The sequence below is a fragment of the Fundulus heteroclitus genome, chromosome 9 (assembly GCF_011125445.2).
Source record: "Fundulus heteroclitus isolate FHET01 chromosome 9, MU-UCD_Fhet_4.1, whole genome shotgun sequence".
Taxonomy (NCBI): Eukaryota; Metazoa; Chordata; class Actinopteri; order Cyprinodontiformes; family Fundulidae; genus Fundulus; species Fundulus heteroclitus.
The window spans coordinates 3,691,233-3,700,711 of record NC_046369.1 but is presented as its reverse complement, the minus strand read 5'-3'; positions in this window follow the sequence as shown (position 1 = coordinate 3,700,711).

Here is a 9,479-nt window from a genome sequence, read left to right as displayed (position 1 = left end):
ATACGGCATGTATACCGCACATGTGCCCCACTGCCATAGATCACAGCAATGGCCCCATGATAATATTGTTTAATCTCACTCTGCGTCTCACACTATGCAGATGGTTTACTCACCTCGGAAGACTCGGTACTTCCAACTGAAAGTGAAGGCATCCTTATTTTCTGGTTTCAGTTGATCCTTTCGTGTAGGGGAAATAATTAAAAAACAAACAAAAAAAACAATGACATAACAAAAAGATAATGTACCTTGTCATGAGGCATCAAAACACTGTAAATTCTACCCTGTTGTTTACAGCATACAAACTCAGCTCAGTCGAAAAGTGTTAAAAGCAATATAAGCCTACAGGTTGGCAGTTTGAATCCCCGCTCTTACTGTTTTAGTCATGACCTTTGGCATGACACTTCACCTCCTTCGCCTGCTGACGGTGGTCAGGGTGGTGCTATTTGTCTGGCAGGGCAGCTGTGGCTGCACTGTAGCTCACCACCGTCAATGTGTGAATGTCTGAGTGACCGAATGTAGTGTGACGCACTTTGGGGTCCTCAGGACTTGATAAACAGCTATACAAGAACAGGAAATGTACCATTTATCATTGATGTTCCACAAAATATCGCTGTTTTGGAGCGATCATCACAGAGACCTGACTTTAATCACTTTGAAAATATGTGGGCTGAGCTGAAAAGATGTGTGCATGCAGGGCGTCCTCAGTTACACCGATTCTCTCTGGATGACTGGGCAAAATTTCTACCAAACCGTTGGAATTACATGTAAACATTCTGAATTTGAAGAAAGTAAAAGAGAAAAAGAACATAATTTCTTGTTTTTCTGTGACAAATACAACTAACTTTGGTGAGTTTTACTGCTGTAAGACAGGAAATCTTTCCTCTGATCTGATATCAGTAAGGATATGTCTGTTTATACACATGTGTAAACATATAACTACGTGATAATCATTCCCAAAAAACGCTGCCTCTTAACAAATTTAAATTAGTCTTAGTTAAATTTTGATGTTATTTAGTTCACATGTCTGTTTTGGCTCACATATTCTGAGACTTTGTTTGTTGTTATTGTAGTTGAACAATATCAGAGGCATGTTCCTTGAAGAAAAACATGACTTGCAGTAAGTTATACAATAACAACAATGCTAACATTTAAAGCTGAGGACTAAAGGAGAAAATAGATCCCTAGAAGATGAAGAACTGGGAAGTGAGAAAGATGCATTTCAGGAGTGTTTAAGTGTGACGTTGACACAGCTTTTTATACACTGTTGTTTTATTTTCTCTTATCTGACCTTACTTGTTCTTTCTTGTTTTCATTTGTATGATAAGTTAAAGAAGTCCCAAAAGACAAGTAACATCATGCAGCTGTTTTATTTTTTTATTTTGTTGTTGCTGCAAGTGAGACTTTGTAAAGATGTGAAGCTGTTTTCAGCTCTGTAACAAACCCTCATGAGACAGAGTGGACCATAGAATCCAGTGTCACCTTAACCATGAATTACTGGAATTAATTTATAAGATAAGAGCAAAAAGAACCAAATTATAAATGTTAAGACTTTAGCATTACTGATCATGATGGGTGTAGGTTGGTTTTAAAAAAAAAACAATAAACAAAACAACTAAGGTTATTCTGAGTTTTATATTACAACATAATTCATTTTATAGCCATATTCTCATACCTTATAGGAAGAATACATTTATTACATTGTCACATGATTTACTGTTCATCCTCTGAACGTTACCCCATTTTGTCAAATGAAGTTTAAACAAAACTTCAAGCTGGAAGATTCACTCAGCACACCTGCATTCACTGATCTCCTGTTCAAGCGTACGTGTCCCAGCCAATCTGTGTCAAATCCTCATCCTACCATCCCATAAGACTCTGCTTATAGCCGCTCCACACATGGATTCTCCTGCTCTTCAGCTGAGCTTCGACCCTCCTCCACCCCATCTCCTCCTTCACATGCTCAAACTTCACCTGACTCCTTCTCCCCTATGGCCTATGTCCTCCACTACCCCGGGGGGAAGACTTCACTAATCCTAATCCTAAAATAAACATTCTCATAGACAATCACAGCTTTCCCATCATCTGTCCGTGTCCAAGCGCCTAATAACTTTTCTAATTTATGTCAGTAAATCTCTCTAATCGCCTCTTTTGGTCTGGTGAGTCTCTCCAGATTGAAATTACAATCACAAATTCAATTCATTTTCCTTGGAATTTAATGTGACAGTCCAATACAAAGCATATAGTTTTTAGGTGCAATTAAGAAGAATACATGGTTTTATTATGGGGGGAAAAAGAAATTTAAACGTGCGTTGGAGAAAATAAATTAAGACCTATTTATTCTAATAGCACTGAATAAAAATCAACCTACAACCAACTCCCACCCAGAAATCACATAATAAGTATATAGTACATGGGGTGACAGGACCTGGGAGTTTGTCATTCAACCAGCAGGTTGCCAGTTCGACCCCCGCTCCAACCGTCAGTTGTTGTGTCATTGGGCAAGTCACTTCACCTGCTGTGCCTGTTGGTTGTGGTCAGAGGGTCCGTTGGCATCGGTGTGTGGCAGCCTTGCCTCTGTCAGTCTGACCCAGGGCAGCTGTGGCTACAGTGTAGCTCATCATCGTCAGCGTGTGAATGAATGGGTGGATGACTGAATGTAGTATGACCCTCTTGGTGGGGTTCTCAGGACTTGATAAAGAGCTATACAACTACAAGAAAATTGCCATAAAATGTATTTAATAATAATAAATAATAAATCCAGATGTTCCGTGAAGGCCTCTGAGGGTTGTTAGACAACATTAGTTAAGTTTGAAAGAGGGTTGTCTTATAAAAGTTGGGGGGGGGGGGTGATCTAGTGGTCAGAGAACAAAGTGTTTGCATCCTGATATAGAGGCAAGTTCCCCAGTTCGAGTCCCACAGACTGCCACTCTGGGTCCCTGAGCAAGACCCTGGGTTAAATACAGAGCACAATTTTAATTGGAATGTGTGCTGCAATGACAAATAAAGATTATATATTTAAACCAATATTGCAAGGCTCTAGACATCTCACAGAGTACTCGTCAATCCCCGATCTAAACATAGAAGAGAACAGGGTATGGTAATTCTGGAGGAGCAGCAGAGGTTCATAGCTCAGGTGTTATAATCTGTTGACTGGTTAAGTGTTGGTTGTGCACTCCACAAATCTAATCTTCAAGCTAAATGGCAGGGTGAGCCTGGAAGGAAACCTGTCAGAGGCTGTAAAAGACCAAGGCTGAGTTCCAGCAGGACAAATGTAAATCCAGAGCAACTATTCATGGGTTCAGATCAAAGAATAACCATGTGGTAAAACACCCAGTTAAGCATATGTGGCAGTTATTTAAAAATATATGTTCATAGAGGCTCTCCAGACAATGACTAAGCGACAAAGGAGAGTATTAATTAATCAAAAAGACTTGGACTGTTACTGAATGGCCAGCACTGTCTGGTATCATACTTCTTCATCAGCGGCAGAATTTCTGGTGAGATTATTTAATGCTGTCTTCACAGTACAATAACAGCTGAGATGCAGAAGCTGTCACGAGGACATATTCTCTTTTTGAGGGGAAAGCATCCACACTGACAGGCCAAGACACCTACTGTTTGCCCCCAGGCAAGTCCAATTGTGATGACAGGCACGGTCACCATTACAAGTTCCAATATGAAATTTAATAATCTCATATCAGCTGAAGCCAAGCATAAAGGACACTGAAGGGGAAATGACCTAATTTTCTATCAGAATTCAGAATGTGACTGAACAGTTGAAAATTTGATTTTAATGTTCCGTGGCCTTTTCATCTTTTGCTCAATATTGATATGTGAAATGCTGATGTGAAATCTAAAGCCTAGCCCTTAATTTATCCAGCCATTCGCTGTCCATAACCACGTATCATTGCAGCGTCGCACAGGGGCTAGTCTCTATCTATAAGCAAACACAGGTCACCAGACCAGCCGTCACAAGGCAACACAGAACTAAATAGGTCAGACAACCATGCGCCCTCATACCTAAAGGCAGTGACCAATTAACCTAACAGTCCTGGTTTTGGACTATGAGAGGAAATCTGAGTTTCAGGGGGGAACCTGTGAATGTATAAATAAAGAAAACATGCAAACTCCATTCAGAAAGCTTACTTGTGGCAAGGAAACAGTGCCAACCACCGTTCCACTGCTCAACCTATTGCCATTTGCTTAACTGATGAAAGTATTCACCACTAAAAAGTTATTCCGATTCTTATTTTGTGATATTTACACTCCCCTGCTTATTTTTTTCGTCTTAATGGCTGTGAAACCTGACTTCTCCCTTTTTAAAGGCTTATTAAAGAAAAAAAGATCCACTAGCATTCAGAACTGTTCCTCTTCTTTCTTTGTACTCCGCTGTTTGTAAGTGCGTGTTTTAGTCAGGTTTAATTAAGACCGTTAACAAATGTAGTTGTTTAATTAGATTTTTTTCTGTGACCATTGATTGAACATATTTAAACACACACACCTGCATCCAAACATGAATCATTTGTGAGTCCAAGAGCTTCCAATAGTAATTTGCAGAGCCTTTTTATGTTTCAGTCTGTCTGTTTGCTAAATATGTTTTATCGTGAGATTAAAATTCAGGAATAAATTTACATAAGGGCATCGTTCAGAGTAAAATACCAGCTCTTTAAGTGATCTTCTAATGAACCACTAATCCACGAAGATCCATCCTAGACAGTTCATTCCAGTAATGTCAAACGCAATCTGCAAAGAAGAGCTAATATTAGTGCAGATTGGAAAACAATCACTTTCAAAACATTGCTTGTCCTTTTGGAAGTGAATGGGTTTTATTCATTATTAAAGGTATTTGATTTCTGATTTAAAATGTAACACATATCCTGGTTTGAGATGTTCCAGTATCATATCATGATATAAAATCTTCATCGTTTCTATATCGTTCTGACCCGTTGTGGTAAGTATCAGCTCTGAAGGTGGATTGGCGCACTGCTGTACCATAACGTGTGGAGGTTGCTAAAGTCAAAGACAAAGACAAATGAGTGACAAAAACAAATATACAATCAACAAGCTTGTTGTCCTGCTGGGAGATGGCATTAGTGGATTTCCTGTCTCTGACTGGATTAATGGCGCACAATGAAAAGACAAACAGAAGCATTGTTTTGATAAGAAAATTGTTTTTTCTTTTGTCTGCGTGTTTGTGCCGCCTTTACATCAGGGAGCATGGTCATGTGAATCCTTTACATAATAATAGGCAAATAAATTTCAATATCAAAGGGGAGCAGTTGTGTGTATAAATGAGCGAATAATTGTGACAGACTCCACAGAGACATTTCTGTATTATCTGCCTACTGTGACCAACAGCAGGCGAGAAAAAAACAATAAATCTGAACATCAGATTCTGTCAGAAACAGCTGCCTAATTCTGTTTTCATTTATTTTAAAAGGACAAGTTGACCTAACACATATCTGGGTGTAAACACAGCGCAAAGTTACAAAGTGAAGCCTGGTTAATCAATTCAGGCAATTACAAATATGTCCATTTGCTGGTAATCATGTTTATTTTTGAAAGAAGAGAATGGTGAAATTTAGCAAGCAGGTTTTTAGAAAATATGGCATGTCTTATAGTTGATGTAAAGTCAAAGAACGAGGCATGGAAACAGGAGCAAAGGGGAGGCTGAAACTTCAAATGGTTGCATATATGTTATGGAACATTACATTTATTTCATTAAATGGAAGAGGCAGTAAGTGCTAGTATGGTAAGTGTAGTGATTGCCTGAAATAGACCATCATTTAGAAATGTTCCAATGTGTCAAAGTATACCAAGGTTTTTCATAAGCTACTATTTCAAAAGCACTTAAAATGTAGCATCATAGCATTTTAACAGTCAAAACCTTTTAATAAGGTGCCAAAGAAAGTGGTGGCATGATCTTAAATTTCTCCTAATGCATAAAGTTTGAAGTAACGCCCTTCTCCTCCTGCCGTAGCCTTTGCTGCACACTGCTGGTCAGTCAGCTGAAAAAAGCCGACTACGCTTCTTCTTCACTTACAAGACAGAACTACCTGGTTGTTTTTGAGCAGTTCCCGATGCGAAAACTTTGGACAGTTATGGAGTGGACATTAAAGTGCTCACCCATGACTCTCATTTAGTTACTGCTGTTTTAAAAATAAAGCTGAAAAGCAAAGTTAGTGATAACTAAAGTTAAAAAGAAATGTAATGAAAAAGTCTCAATATCATGTGACAGAAATTCATTGGTTTCATGTCTATTAAAAACCAACCTAAAGGGTAAATTCTTTTAACCTGACAACAGCCAGATGCATGTCTTGCTCCGCTTAGCTTCACTCACATACATCTGGGACATCGCCCGTTGAAAGTGATTTCTCCAACCAATTTTATTGTCTGGCCAATCAGGACGCAGGGCTGGAGATTCATAGATGTGACGTAGTGGAGACGCGACCATGACGTGAGACTGTTTTGATAGCAATGGCGGCTCATTGAGGAAGCAAGCGTTAACATTGATGCTGCTATTTCCTCCGTGTTGTCCAATCTACCTAATAAAGTTTCACTAACAGAACATCAGAGAACGGCTCTGAAGGCTTTTGCTGGTGGAAACAATGTTTTCGCCCTTCTCCTGACCGGATTTGGCAAGTTTTGTTTTCCGGGGTGCGTCCGCGTCTGCAGCGGACGCGCCCCGGAGCGTTTAGCGGTTAGCGCAAACCATATTAGGAGGCCTTTAGTCCTTAACACGGTCGGCCCGGGATCGACTCCGACCCGCGGCGCCTTGCCGCCTGTGTTCCCCCCTCTTCCTGTCAGCTCACTGTCAATAAAACGCGTGCCACTAGAGCCGCAAACAAATTTTTTTTTTCCTGCGTCGCTCTGATCAACGTCACGGGTTAGCTTCGATGTGAGTGGTTGAAATAGCACGTCGATAAAGATGACAGACAAGTGGCTTATCCAATCATATGCAAGAAGTTTTGAAAAGGCCCAGCCTTCAATAAAGGCAACTCCTATGGCGGTGTCCCAGATGTATGTGAGTGTAGCTAGGCGGAGCAACATGCGTCTGGCTGTTGTCAGGTTAAAATTCTTTCTCCTAAACATTTATTTTACAGAAAAAGGAATGAGATTTCAATATTCTTTTTGTTGAGAGGCACCGTTTTTGTATTTCAGCTGAAAAGAGTATAGTACGAAATATTGTCTAATAAAGTAACTCATAAGTAATGACGCTATTGTTGCTGCGATCCCTTTAGTTGGGTTCCTGGGGATTGTGCGGTTCTGTTTGTGTTTCACATATTAGTACTGTTCATTAGTCATGCTCCTGATCCTTGTTTTTGCCTGCTCGCCTGTAAGTTTTGTTGTGTTATTTGTTTAATAAATCATGATCCATTTTACCATGCAGCTCACAAGTGTTTGTCCATCCACCACTGATCAAAACCTGACAATTATGTTTTAATGATTTTAATGATAAAGTAAAAAAAAAAGAGCACAAACAAAAAAATAAGCAAACATGAACTAACTCTAGTTAGCAGAAATCTCAGCTGGACGTTTGAAATATGAACTGACTGAAGTTTTATGTCATTCAAAAATATCTCATTGTCTCTTTCTCTGTCTCTGAAATTTAAACACAGGTTCTTTGCTCATAATTTTGAGAGATACCAGACGTAAATTTGAGGGAAGGTTTAAAATAGGGGAAAAGAATAACTTTAAAGGAGGTCTGTCATATTTGATCTGTTGCACTAGAGCTGCTTCATTCACACGCAGGACAAGAGGGTACTTTAGTGTCAAATTACATTTGAGTTTTTTGGTGATTTTGGCTCCAAGTTCTGGTAAGCATTTGATAAACTGCTCCAAACTAAATTGGAAAAGCAGAGTTTTTTTCTGGAAATCTATGCAAAAAACTCTGAGACTTACACATGTCACTATTCTAGGTCCAGAAAATAAGAGTTTTTAAGCCTTTTTTTTTTTTTTAGGCACGCAGCTGTACAGGCTGTGAAGTAAAATATACAGTATTAGACATTAACACTTCATCACTTGTATGAGGATGTCAAAAAGTGTTGAAACTTTAGTATTACTTATGGTGTATCTACTGAGGTTCGAGACAAGCCACAGTTGACAGCACTTCTGACATCAGTTTCAGAGGACTTCAGAATTGTTAAAGAGTTGTTTGACATTGGGCTGTCAAATCAAAGGACAGTTATTCAACATGAAAAAGACACTCATGACTGCAGTTGGAAAGAAAAATTTGCAGTCATCAACATTAACTGCAATAGCTGCAGCAGCTATGCTGGGATCTGCAAAAATCATTTTACGGTTAAGTGAAGCTGATGCTCAGTTCCCAGATTTCTGGAGATTCCAACACAAAATCCATTAAGAGCATCTTGTATCCATTGAGATAATTTTAATCCGCATGATGAAATCTGCAGTAGAAATTGCAAATGCTATATACTACCACATTCTGAATCACAAATCTTAATTGCTGATCTTGATGATCTGCAGGGGGGCTGATACAGTGCCTCCACTGCTCTGCCAGAAAGCTTTCAAGAAGTGACATGCTTACTCCTTTATTTTGAACTTTGAAAACCAGATACATTGTTTTTTTGCGTCCTGTCTGGCAATGTGGCAATGAGAATTGTTATCTTAAAGCCAAAAGATTTTACTTTCACAATTGGAGCCTTACTGCTTTCGCCATAGTGCTCCGCTTGATTTATATATGCAATAAGTTTTATTAGATTTTATGCTGGGACTGTTTCATGTTCAATAGGCACTGAAACAGGAAGGTAGAAGAGGAAAAAAAAGGAGAGAAACCACCATAACCCGACTTACCCGGTCCATACTCCGATCCTAACCCACCACCCCGATCCCAGACCAGACGACCCAGGGGCCCATCCACCCAGAGATGGGGCCAACACAAACCGAATGGGCCAACCAACTAGAGTCCGCCCCACAAACCCAGGGGTCCTACCTCCCCCACACCCTGCCCTCCATACCTAAGGCCCCCCTCCCAACCCTTCATCCCCTCATATTCAAGGGGAGAGCAAAAGCCCCAGCCGACCGCTCATCCTGAGCTTCATGATTCCTAGTGCAATTTAAATTTGAGTTTCTGGTCTGCACATTGAATCAAGAGAACTAGCAAAGGACGTTTAAAATGCTGCTTGACCTGGTGCAAAGTTTTTCATTTACATTTATCAACAATGTCAAACTCTTCTCCCCCATTTTTAAAAGAAAGATCTGGCAGGTTTTATTATTTATTAAAGGCAGCAGGATTGCCAGCGGTGAGAACATTGTGCTTCGCAACTCTAATTAAGCATCTGCAGCAACGATTAGAGAAAAGGTTTTGTGACCTGAAAGAAAAACGATCTCAGATCACATTCCTGTTTAATCCATTTACTGCAGATTTATCCTGTAAATGTCCCTTTATTGACAGACGAAGCAGTCCCTCGGTCGGAGTTGAGTGAACTTTATGAGAATGACAGATGATGAAATGTGTT